The sequence below is a fragment of the Branchiostoma lanceolatum genome, chromosome 8, assembly GCF_035083965.1.
Source record: "Branchiostoma lanceolatum isolate klBraLanc5 chromosome 8, klBraLanc5.hap2, whole genome shotgun sequence".
NCBI lineage: Eukaryota > Metazoa > Chordata > Leptocardii > Amphioxiformes > Branchiostomatidae > Branchiostoma > Branchiostoma lanceolatum.
In genome coordinates, this window is record NC_089729.1 from 19,534,267 (window position 1) to 19,546,622 (window position 12,356).

Here is a 12,356-nt window from a genome sequence, read left to right on the forward strand (position 1 = left end):
TCCCCAAGAATATGTTATACACACACACACACACACATACACACAAACACACACAGATACAAGCACACCAACACGCACCGACACACCTATACACAAATATATTTCACGCACACAAAGACACGCACACACACACATACATTCTTATACACAAGAATACATAAACGCACAAAATCACATGTTTGAGACACATTAACACTTATACGAAGTAATAAGGAAATTTTTATACGAAGTATAAGTAAATATAATGCATCTCGACATGAAGAGAAAAAGATATTTATACTCGAAAATAAGCTCCCATTGCAGAATTCTACGTTGTTGGTTATGCTAGGAGGATCATTTGCCAATTTGAGCATTGCTGGTTTATTTGTTGCTACTGTGCCATTTTATTTAAAGCTGACAGTAGACACATCGTTTTTAACAATAGGCATTTTGATAGAACATACTGAAACATTCTACTCGTCACAGGCTTTTGGGCTATTTTCACATTTTTCTTCCTAAATCTTGTTTTATTATAGTCAAGCTAGAAATTGGCATATAGACTGTGGTTTGAAAAATAGGAAGAAGATAGGAAATTGAATGATTTGGGGATAACAGCAGCGAGAAAGGAACGGGACTGGAAACAAGTCTCCACCTTCATGACAAACAATAACTAGAAAGCAAATGCAGCATATTTCGCCCATCTCTCTCCCAATCAAAAAAATTACTTTCAAAATCATCCCTGATTAGCAAACAATTCTGCCTATAAGTGAACAATAGCAAAGCTCGTTCCAGTACGAAATTGAGCTTGTGTCCCCCTATACAAGAATAGACTTTCACAGGAACTCCCATGCACAATGGACTATTCATTAAACAAACAAATTTGCGTTATTTCCCAGTCAAAAATTAAGATTGAAAGATCCCCCATTCACTAAATTACTAGTAAGAATAAGTGTCTTGCGGTTGGCATGACCGACTGATGTCAAGTCACACGCGAGATGGGGCTAGGCGTCACTGACCTTAAGGTTAGGTTCTTTACATTCGTAAATTCGTTAGCTTCTATTTTCAAAACCGGCCGGCGGTAGGAACTTACCGAAGTTGAACGTAACTGCGTGAATTGCTATGAGTATCTCGTAGAGCGCTTTGAGTTGTACTGAAGATTGCTGGATGTTCTTCGGACGACGGAGGAACGTTCTGTGCAAGTCTCCGGGACGTTCTCTCAATTTTGTCAAGAGAACAAGTAGATTTATTTCTGTTGTTGGGGGGACAGGTTCTAGACACCGTCTTCGAACACTACAACGTTGGGTTATTGCTAGAGTTTCTGACTGCACGGGTTTACGTCCTGCGCACACGTGGGAGCTCTAATACTGAATTCCAGGTTATATACATGTAGTTGAAATACAAATTAGCAAATTTGGCATAAATAATGAAAAAAACGTCAATAAAATGATTTTAAAATCATTTTGAAAAAAACGAAATACATGTCTGCGGGTACGTACACATTTTAACTGCTTGCCAAATTTGGGTCAATTGATCTGAAGATGGAAAGGTTGAATGGATTCAAAGATTTGGCAGGACAAAAAGATGACAAAAGACAATAGATATGACTGTACCTATACCTATGGCATTGGGAGTAAAAACAACAGTGGTAAAAACAACATAAACTATATAATCATGGACAAATCGAAAAATTCTAGCTCTAGCCGCCATTGCGTATCTTTCATGACTAATCAGTCGACTCATTTATTTTCTGTACACACGTATCATAACTCTAATATTAAAAAACTAACGCAGACAGGAAATTACAAATGCTGATGCAATGATTATTCTAGTATCAGCAAAATATATGAACGGACATGACCAATGAGCGACTTTCGTCATGGGAATAAACAGGTGCAGCGCATGTAATGTATCAACTTGTTTTCTCCCTACAGAGAGAAGAAAAACAAGTTAAAAATAGCACGAGTGATTATAAGTATGGCCTAAGCAGTCGACAGTTAGTTACCGCTGAAGACAGATTACCATGGGGGTCGTTGTTCTCTTCGTACTGACTTTCCAGATTTTTCTTGGAACAGGAGGTTGGGAATCCTTCTACCATTCGTTATAACATACTGTTATGTCATTAGTTCACTGACTCTTTGATGCTTACATTCCTCTCTAGCTCTTTTCATGATATCATATGTAAATTATTGAAAATTTGGAGACATTTGCGTGTAAAGTATTCAGGACCGTCCCGTTAATTTCCCAGCGCTATATTTCAACCTCAAGCCCCCTTAACCTTTAATCTAATCCCAATTCGATGTTTTTAAAATAGATTAAAAACGTAAATTAAAAAAGGCCGGCGATTGTTTGGGAGAATTTAAACCCTGCATGGATTGGGTATCTCTCAAGACTGTAGCAATGTGGCGACCTCCCTAAGACCTAAATTAGATTTGTGTTGCCCATGACTTAATAATGGAAACGTACGATTTACTAAAAAGACAACAAAACACACAAAGAATAAAGATAATAAATGTATAAAGATATTCATTTTCAACAAGAATGGGATTTGTTGAGCACTCTGTCAAATTAATTGACCGCAGCGGGGTCGCCGACTTGCCTCAGCTTCAGTAAAGTACTCGGTTCAAGGTATGCGGCTTTTGCGACGGCAATGTCCATACTATTTAAAGCCCTGTACATGATAGCATATGGTTGATTTACGTACAACTTACCGGAAAACATAGGTTCTGACGACCACACTGTTCTGAAGTTATGAGGGGAGGGGGGGAGTGATCCCCCCAAGAACTCCCATAAAAGCCCGGTCTGGGTAGGGTTAACGTACTGTAATCTACGAACCATCGTATATCGAATCCTGCTAAAAAAAACGAACTTGAACACGGAATAAACACTTTAGAAAATAATAGATTATTTGTGAGCATACACCGTGCCGGCAACTTTTACCGGAGGACAGCACTCTCTAAATGATTTTCTTAACCCATACAGTGATCAGAGGTGACCAGTCAGGGACCACGCATGTTACCATTGATGACAACCTGGGGGCACTGGCCTCCACCTACGCACCAAAAGTTTGGCTGGCAAAGGATGAGAACTACAATCCCTCCAGCGTCGGATTCCATCTAGAGAACGTCAATGTGTACGATGGCGCCACATCGTATTCCAGCACACCTTCGACCCTTTCTACCTGTTCCGAAAACTGTTACATGAGTTCAAATCAACCTCTGGAACACGCCTCAGCAACACTGCCTTTCTTCATCGGAGAGCTAGTCGGACCAACGCATCAGCCTCCTGTCTACGCTGTTGTAAAGCGGATTAATGAGAGCACTACAGACATCTTATACTGGATGTTCTATCCCTACAATAGGGGAAAGAACGTTTGTATTGGTAGGTTAACCTATTAAAGATATTCTTAAGAAATATCGTTTCTTTCAGTATTCATATCTATGTCTTGCTTAAAGGCAGATTGGCTGGCCATACCTTTTAATTATTTCCTCAAACAGCATAGTAATATCGGCATAACGTATCAGTGACTCAATGCCAACACTAAGTACTTTCTATGTTCTAAACCATTATTGAAGTATGTGAACCTAAAAACATAAAGCCCCATTGGAATAATCAACAATGATACATCGATTACAAAAGATCAAGGAGCACACAAAAAATTTAGTTGGAGAGAGTTGGGTTTTTGCTAACTGTTACATTTTGTTTATGTAACAGGACTTCATATCTTTGGCGTCTGCATTGGTGGATACTCTACGTTTGGAAACCACGTCGGCGACTGGGAATATGCGACAATGCGTCTGGAGGACGGACAACCAAACAAATTATTTGTTTCTTCTCATGACTTTGGAGGTACCACTTTTTCAAACAATTTATGAAGCATACAACAACACTTAATATCGGTTTAAACTACACTTTTGTTGTGATCAACATGTGTCTCTTATACAGTTACAGTTACTGCATAATTAGAAAGCTTAAAATACAGGGGAAATAAACAATTTCGAAGTGGTTTAACCTTTTAACCTTATTTCAGTCACAGACAGACGTGTTAATTACGTAAATACCACATGCAATAAGCTACAAGTGCCATTCAAGATTACAATAACTTTGAATGATATTTAGGTATCTACGACTGGGATGCCGCATCTGAGACATACGAGAAGGATGGAGACGCTATTCAGACTGAGGGGACACATCCTATTTTGTATTCAGCTTGGGGTATATATTTTGTCACTTCTAAAATAATCATAAGTTGAATATTCAAAGAACACATACGTGTAAACTGTAAAGATTCAATCTTATTCCTCAAATAATAGGTGGAATACAGTTTATTGATACTCTTTCCTTAATATACATGCAAGTATAGTGTTGTTTCTATTTTATAATTATTATTATCTACTGTAAATGCAAAAATTTTCGCGGGGGTTTAAATTTCGAGGTAGGAAGAAATGTAGTGTTCGGGGTCGTTTTCAGTTCGCGTTTGAAACAATAGTAGCACTAAAGTCCCACAATGGAACGGCTTTTCGCGGCCTATACTTTGCAGCGGTTTCAAGTTCACAATAAAGACATCAACGCGAAAACCACGAACATAATACTACCGCAAACATTTATGCATTTACAGTATTTTTTTAAGGCATTAATGAGTCCATAGTTAAACAATATATACACAGCAACATAATCTAAGTACATACGAAATAAACAAGGATCAAATCCTATATATATCGACATTTCCGGAGCTTGGGGAAGTATGTGTTGCGATAGAACGAATCCGATTTAAGTACAACCTGAACAGTTGGCATGCGCACTTGGGTGCAAAGCTTGAAACAGCCCGCACCCCTGGCTGCCCCTGCCGGCGATTTCGTGATGTCTTACATGAAACATGCGCCGATATTGGAATTAGTATACGAAACATTCGGGCTATTTTGCAGCAACTAACTCAAAGTCTAACTGATCAATTCCCGCATATGTTAACATCACAGGTAGCCACGGCCTCTGGTCCACACCTGGCAGCCACACATACAAGGACATGCCGGCTATCATCGACGATCTGCGGGACGAGACCAGTAACGGGACGGCATGGGACACCTGGAGGAACTTGACCTCCACCATGTACCGTCCAGATGGAGGCTACATCGGGTCATGGGCATGGCTGAACTTTAAGGGACGCTGGGGTAACAGGAAGGTAAATCAGCCTATAATGTTGTTGTTGAACACCCGTCATAGAGTACCCATTGTCAGTAAATACCGGGGCACATATATACCAAGGTATGTACCCTGGAACGTTTTAGCTGAGGGCTAATTATATATGCTAGTTATTTACAGTTTGGCCAAACTACAACGATGAAATGATACCTCATCACAACAAAACGTGCAGAATTGACCAGTATATAACCCGGGATTTACCTTTGGTCGTGTCATTAACCCATGGCCCAATATTCTTCCAATGGAGCCTACCATTATACCACTGTGTATGTGTATTTTGTGCAAGGATATACATAAGTATTGTGGAGTGATGTATGTAATTATTTAGTCCCGGCCGATGGTCGATAGATGATGATGATGATGAAGTATTGTGGGATGTTAATCAAGTATATCCTGCTGAGAGAAATTAACAGAATCCAAAATAATAAGGGAAAATCCATTTTATTCCTCTTTTTTTCCTTGAAAATTCGAAAATTGAGGGTTGAACTTTTCAAAAAATCACGTCATCTTGTACAAGTATTTGCTTTTTAACGACAGTTATTTTCTGAAATGTCTGACTAGTGGGGGCGATTGCCCTGACCAATATTTGTATTATTCAGCCGTCTCGTCTTGATTTCATCATTTTGAATGGTACCTCAGGGCAGTTGCCCGGCCGGTACCTCAGGGCAGTTGCCCGGCTGGTACCTCAGGGCAGTTGCCCGGCCGGTACCTCAGGGCAGTTGCCCGGCTGGTACCTCAGGGCAGTTGCCCGGCTGGTACCTCAGGGCAGTTGCCCGGCCGGTACCTCAGGGCAGTTGCCCGGCCGGTACCTCAGGGCAGTTGCCCGGCTGGTAGCTCAGGGCAGTTGCCCGGCCGGTAGCTCAGGACAGTTGCCCGGCTGGTAGCACCGGGCAGTTGCCCGGCTGGTAGCTCAGGGCAGTTGCCCGGCTGGTAGATGAAGGCAGTTGCCATGTCGGTAGATGAGGGAAATTTCCCGGCCGGTAGCTGAAGATAATTGCACGGCCGGTAGCTGGGAGCGGCTGTTCTTCCAGTAGGTGTGGCGATTGCCCTTCCGGGAGAACGGGCCGACGTCGACTATTTCGTCAATAGCCGGGGGCGACTGTCCCTGCCAGGATTAAGCATCACTTAAAATCAAAACGAATTGAATTTTATTTAAATCCTCAAAACAGAGGACACAGAGAAGAAAGCTACATTTAACAATAGATGCAAAATTGAGTTTTACAGATTTACAAAAGTTTCAGTGCGATTGATACTATTACCTAGTCAGAAAAAAATTAAACGATCTCAGGAAAAGTGGTCTCATATTTGCTGTCTTATGGATTTTCCCATGGCAATTCACTCACAATTTGTTTTCGTTCGATACATTGAGAAAGTATTGCAAATGTAGACAGTACATGTATATACATATTCCTATAAAGCATCTTTAGGCCTTAAGAATTTTTCACACTCTCCAAGGCCTTGCTTAGTGGATGGTATTTGCAATTGAGGCTGTCAGTAAATACATATGTGTATTGATAAACTATGAATATCAAAAGATGCGTAAAGTAACAATCTGTTTAAGATTTGACGTTCAGCTACTTGTAATTTATCAAACCACTGATTACAGAGTATCAAGGGGATAAGCCCTTTTCATCTTTACTATTCTTGTACCGGTTGTAGCCAGGCTCTTCCACTTGTCGTGAGAAGACGTCATTATCAGTTCGGTCAAGCCCAACAAACCTGCACTGCAAATTTCGGCTAAGGACTGCAGTTAAGGAAAAAAACATATAACAATCGGAAACAAGGGAACAGATCTAGATGAAGCAGGAGAACATATTTTGCTTAGGTACAGCCCCTAAGAACAGCCAATAGGTTCAGGTATTCCTCATGATACATTCATTAGAGACATGGTCAACGTTACATATAGGAATCTACTGCATAAAATGTACGTTCAGAAAGATTACAATCCATCTTGCGATCACGTGTGGGATCAGTAAAGTGATAGCTTGATTGTTCTGTAATTTTGATATGAAGACGATATGAAACCGTGCATTGTGAGGCAGGGCTGTCTGAATAGTCTTTATCTTTGTATACTGGCGAACTATGGAACATTTTAATGAATGAATTTCTATAAACATACATGATAATAAGAGCTGCATATACAGTAAACAGAAACCAGTAGGCAACAACCAGTAGCTATATTTACCCGAGAAATTTCTAGCAACTGGCGAGAGATAAGGAAAAGGGCTCATGAATAGTAAGAGGTAGTAATATAGTACTATGGAAGGAGAGTGATCAAAGTCACCCTCTATTCATGTTCTTTTCTTGACTGTGGTGCAGGTAAAACTATCACCTCATTGCTTCTATCACACAGCTTTGCTGTTCAGATTTAAGTCCCTCGCGGACTTCAGGAGATCAGAAGGTGTCTCATAACGGCCTAATTACTAGTATTAGGGAAACAAAGACGGCTGGTAATCATATATATATAACGCGAATATCTTAACTTGGGTCAATAACATTCTTGGCACTCCTAACGTCTGTTGATAGGGAACCGTCATTCATATAAACCTACGGTCCTATGGCCCAGTCAAAATCTAAAAAGACAGCCGGTTTGAAGGGAAGCAGAACACGTTTCCGGCCTATGTGGATGTAAGGGCCCCGAGGTGACTAACTTCAACGCGGTAAAAATTATAGCGCGGTGCACTTGAGAAATATGAAAAACGAATATGTTTGAGTTTAGGGTACAACCTACAAATAACAAACAAAAAACAAAAAAAAATCCTGTCGGCGTATCGGCTCCTTACGCCCACTTTGAAGGGGAGGGACCGGTTAATGGCCATGCGCACAAAGCCCAGTTGGCATTTTTTTTGTTACTGATTTTGAGAAGTTTTTCCCGGTGAAATCTTTGGTCAATTTTTTCTGGCCATTTTTTCAGGCAGGGAGACCAGACATCTGTTAACTTTTCAAATCCAGAAAGAAATTGTGACCTTTGACATTTGTTGTGGTATAGAATTACATCTTTTGGTAAGGGGTTTTCCCCAACTAGTCCAGTGTTTCCCAGCAGCAGGGGGTAAGGTCGTGGTTTGTTTACGTTTAAACAGGTCTTGTGCGTCAGAACGCAGGAGTCGAACCCCGGCTTTTTCCAAAAACGGCAACTAGACATATTTAGCTGTCCAGTGGGTGGAAGATTTTGGACATTGAAATACTGTTAAGTGTACTTTGAAGCCAGTTTTTGTTCCTTGTTTTGTACAGAATCCTATGGAAGTTTGTTTCGGTACTCCCTCCCCTGAAACATTGCTCTGCGAGAGGTCACTGAACTCCAGCCGACTGACCCCGTGAGGCGGTTGCACAAAATGGCGCTTTTATACACAAAGCGGAAAAGGCCCACTTTCCAAATCCTACAGTCTACAAGCCGATATATTTCTACACCACAGTTTACACATGGATGCCTCTCACATGCAGCGTTCTACCCAGTCTTTAAGAGTTTGGGCCGCACTATTTTCTGTACCCGCGTCACGGATAAAAACTGTGTTCTGCGACCTTTGAACTCTGAGAAACAGTAATTCATCGTGTTGACCCTTAATCCCCCATTGAATCATAGGAATAGCAGTGGGCACGGCTTACTTCTTATAAGTTATATACAACTAGCATGGCACATAACGATAGATGGGGCAACCAAACTAACCTTCGTGTACATCATTGTTTCTGGAAAAAACGCTAGATATCCCTTACAGCAAGTCTTCAAAAGGTCGACACCACTCCTAAATCTATAACAAATGGCAACAGTCTCAGTAAAATGCGACAAGAGACTGGCATCCATTGTTGAGAGTCGCCTGATCATGAACCGACGGAATGCTACCGTTTTAGCAATGCTCAGTTGTTTTTCAATACTTCTGAATGCCTGCGGAAATAGCAAGTTTCATGCGCAGATGAGAATGCCCCCTTACCACCCCCTTCCTCCCCTCCCCTAAAATACAGTCACTCGATAAAATGGCCTCTCGGTACCCAACCTCGCGTGGTGCCGTGTATGATGTCAGCAATAAGTTAAACATACCTTCTCAGGAAAGGCATATTCCAAAGCAGACGTGCACAGCCACCGTAGTTGCCACAAATGAAAGTACCGTAGGCTGTACCAGCGTTTGAATGAATGGGAGCCTCTTCTGGTGTCCGACTGTCCATACATTGGAACCATATGTGAATCATATGTAGCGACCGAGTTCACCAAAGGGACTGTACATTATGTATATTAACACGGACGACCGTTGATTATGTCTATTCGTGACACTGTTTTTTACATTGGAATATGTCCGTTTAAAGAACCTCATTGGTCTTTTGGCGGGATGAGCTTGAACCCGAAGCTCAGACCGCCGTAGAGAACAACTCTTCCTCACTCCCCCCAAGCATCTAATGAACTCTCTACTCAGAATCACATTCCTGTAAGGAATCCTCGGAATAGGCCAAACAAAGGTCACGAAGGGGTCGGTTATCTGTCGGTTGAAGTAGAATAAGTTACATTTCAAAGATATCTTTTGATTGTTAATCGTTTCTTTTTTTATGCTTCTTTCACTCAACCAAGGACATTATATAGGATGACTATATAATGTCCTTGACTCAACTGACAAGGGTTGTTTCGGTCCGTCTGTTACGTGTCCCGTTTCCTGTCAGCGGCAGGCGGCCTAATCTCCCAGCAGATCTACACGATGCACACACCAGCCAGAGAAGCTCCTACGGTGCATTGTGTATTGAATTACTAAAGAGTCTTCGGCCGCCGGACCAACAGTAACGGTTGATCTCAGGGAAGTATATTCCAGCATCAGTATTCCGGTATCTTCGTGAGGACAAAAGCGGAAAACCAGACTTCATTGTAGATAAACCCATTACTCCTTTACGTTAAATCTCCTAAAGACTTAAAGCAATTGAAAACTTACTATGGAGCCTCTTTTGTCCCAAGCAATTGAAAACTGACCATGGACACTTTTTAGAGCAAGGCAACTATCTTTCTTGGGTCAAGGAAGGCTGCCAATGCGCTTACAGCCCAGCCGTATGCTATTTTCCCATGGGGCAGGTCAACTTTCCTTGGCGGTTTAATATATTTCGAGGGCCATGGTAAAAGACCCTTTGAGCCAGATGGTTTCTCGATTTAAGTACATGTACATAACTTGTCGAGTCTTCGGTCAGGTAGGATGCGCTATAACCGTTCCTAAACAGTGTTTCTCTTCCCACCAACAGTACAAAACCCATGTCAAGCAAGGCAACGTGCTTTGTTGTGTAATTTCGAAATGACAAGGATAGCCGCTTGCATGCCTACAGCTAGAGCGGAGGATCCGTTACTAAGGGGGTCAGCTTTCCTTTGCGGTTTTCATTTCGAGGGCGCCTACGAGCCAGGCTAGGGTTTCTCGGTTTGTATACTGGTAACAGTGGGGGTTCAAACGCCTCCAACTGACCAGTCTAACTGGTCGCGACCTTTTAGCGTGCGTGCCTGTGATCTGGGCTGCCGGTTTCGGCGTGGGTTCGAATCTCGGTTGGGTTCACTCGCTCCTTCGATTCGTTTCACACTCTAGCTTTTTTCTCGAAGATTCTCCAAGGCCTATGACCATGCCCGATGAAACTATCAGTCATTGTCAGGCATGGTTACAGTCCCTCGCAAGTTTAAGGACCTCAAGACAAGGGTTTGGGCGGTGGCCTGTGCGTTGCAGCAATAGTGATTGTACATTGTAGGAGTTATATATCATATTATGCATATGTCTGTGCCTTGTATATTACGTATGTGGGTAGGCATCCTCTTGATCTCCGTTTGATCTAGTATGCATATATGACATTGGTCCCTGTGTCCTTGTTAACACCAGAAATGTCAATCAGCCTCATTATGTGTCTGCCAAGACTGATATGCAAGACAATTGGGCTTGCTGGAAGACACCATCTCACGTACAAGTGTAAGATATTACAAGTCTGGCTAATTAATAATAATAGAATATTCGTAAGCTGTTTAGTGAGAGATAAAGAGGCCTAGAGTCTGAGGGAGTCAGAGAACAGAGTCAGTACAAACGCCGTCCTGTGTGTAAGCCAGGAGGTTATAGGGCCTCTATAACTATTACTCTATAACCTCCTTGGCGTAAGTGCCTGTGGAATGTTTCCCGACTATGAACCAGCGCGCCTGTCTATGTGCCGAACCGCTGACTAAGTGAGTATATTAAAAATACACAACGCAATGTCCGAATGTATGTAATGTCCTAGGAAATTCCCAGTGCCGACTGATGTTCTCGTGATTGTGTAAACTTGTGCCGTAACTTGTGTTTATTATTGTGTATGTCAATAAATATCATTCCCGGGACACAGAATCCAGTATCGAACCGTCTTTGCTTATTATACTTGTAGTAGTATAAATATAGCGTAAGGGTAAATTGTTACAGCGTTATCAGCGTCGACAGGCTATTTAAAATCCGTTGTAGGATCCTTTAGCAACCAGTGAATTACATGAAGGCCCTTGGGGTTCCTTAGTGCAAGCGAGAAACAAGAAAGAAATTCCCCGGTACTATAAAGATGATATGAAACAAACTAGGTGCTTATTTTTTACTTCAGTAAGCGTAAGTTTCGTTGTCTTACCACTGATGGTTCTATAGATCTATGACATCTATCAAGACCTTGTTAGATAGGTAAATAGATAGAGAAGTATCATACAGATGGAGGAGTGGGGCGAGCATCGAGGCTACAGTCCCTCGAGTTAGATCACAAGACTATGAACGATGTATCGATTTAAGTCCGAAAAATTCTGATGGCTAAAAATTCTGATGAACGTAATTTACTATACACAAAGCTATTATCTTATAAACCAGAATTTCTCTCAATTGATTTAAACAGCAAGTTCATAGCCACCCGAGGACAACCTGCTTTGTAGGCCTCCCAGGCCGCGCCGGCGATTATGTTTAAAACTAATCGGGGTCTTTTGCTAGGGAACCTTAGTAAATAAGCCGCCACTTGAGTTCTACACGGGTTCCTCGGCAAAAGACCCCGAAGTTGAAAAACGCGAATCAGCGCTCCCCTCAAACATTATCGCCGACGCCGCCTGGAAGGCCTATTACAGTTACAGGGCCCTACTATGCTGGTCATGCCTGGCACGCTGGGGTGTCCTAGTAGGGAGATGAAGCTGTCAGTGCCAGCTTAAGGGACGCTAATGAGACAGCTCCATCTGTGTTTTTCCACCA

At 41.9% G+C, this 12,356-nt stretch overlaps 1 long non-coding RNA gene across 1 annotated transcript; it reads left to right on the plus strand.

The window, feature by feature from the left end:
* Positions 1-2,960: 2,960 nt before the first annotated feature.
* Positions 2,961-4,194, plus strand: LOC136440871 (uncharacterized). The gene is made up of 3 exons (XR_010756725.1): positions 2,961-3,357; positions 3,691-3,825; positions 4,096-4,194. It is a non-coding gene; the product is annotated as an uncharacterized lncRNA (long non-coding RNA).
* The last annotated feature ends 8,162 nt before the right edge of the window (positions 4,195-12,356 follow it).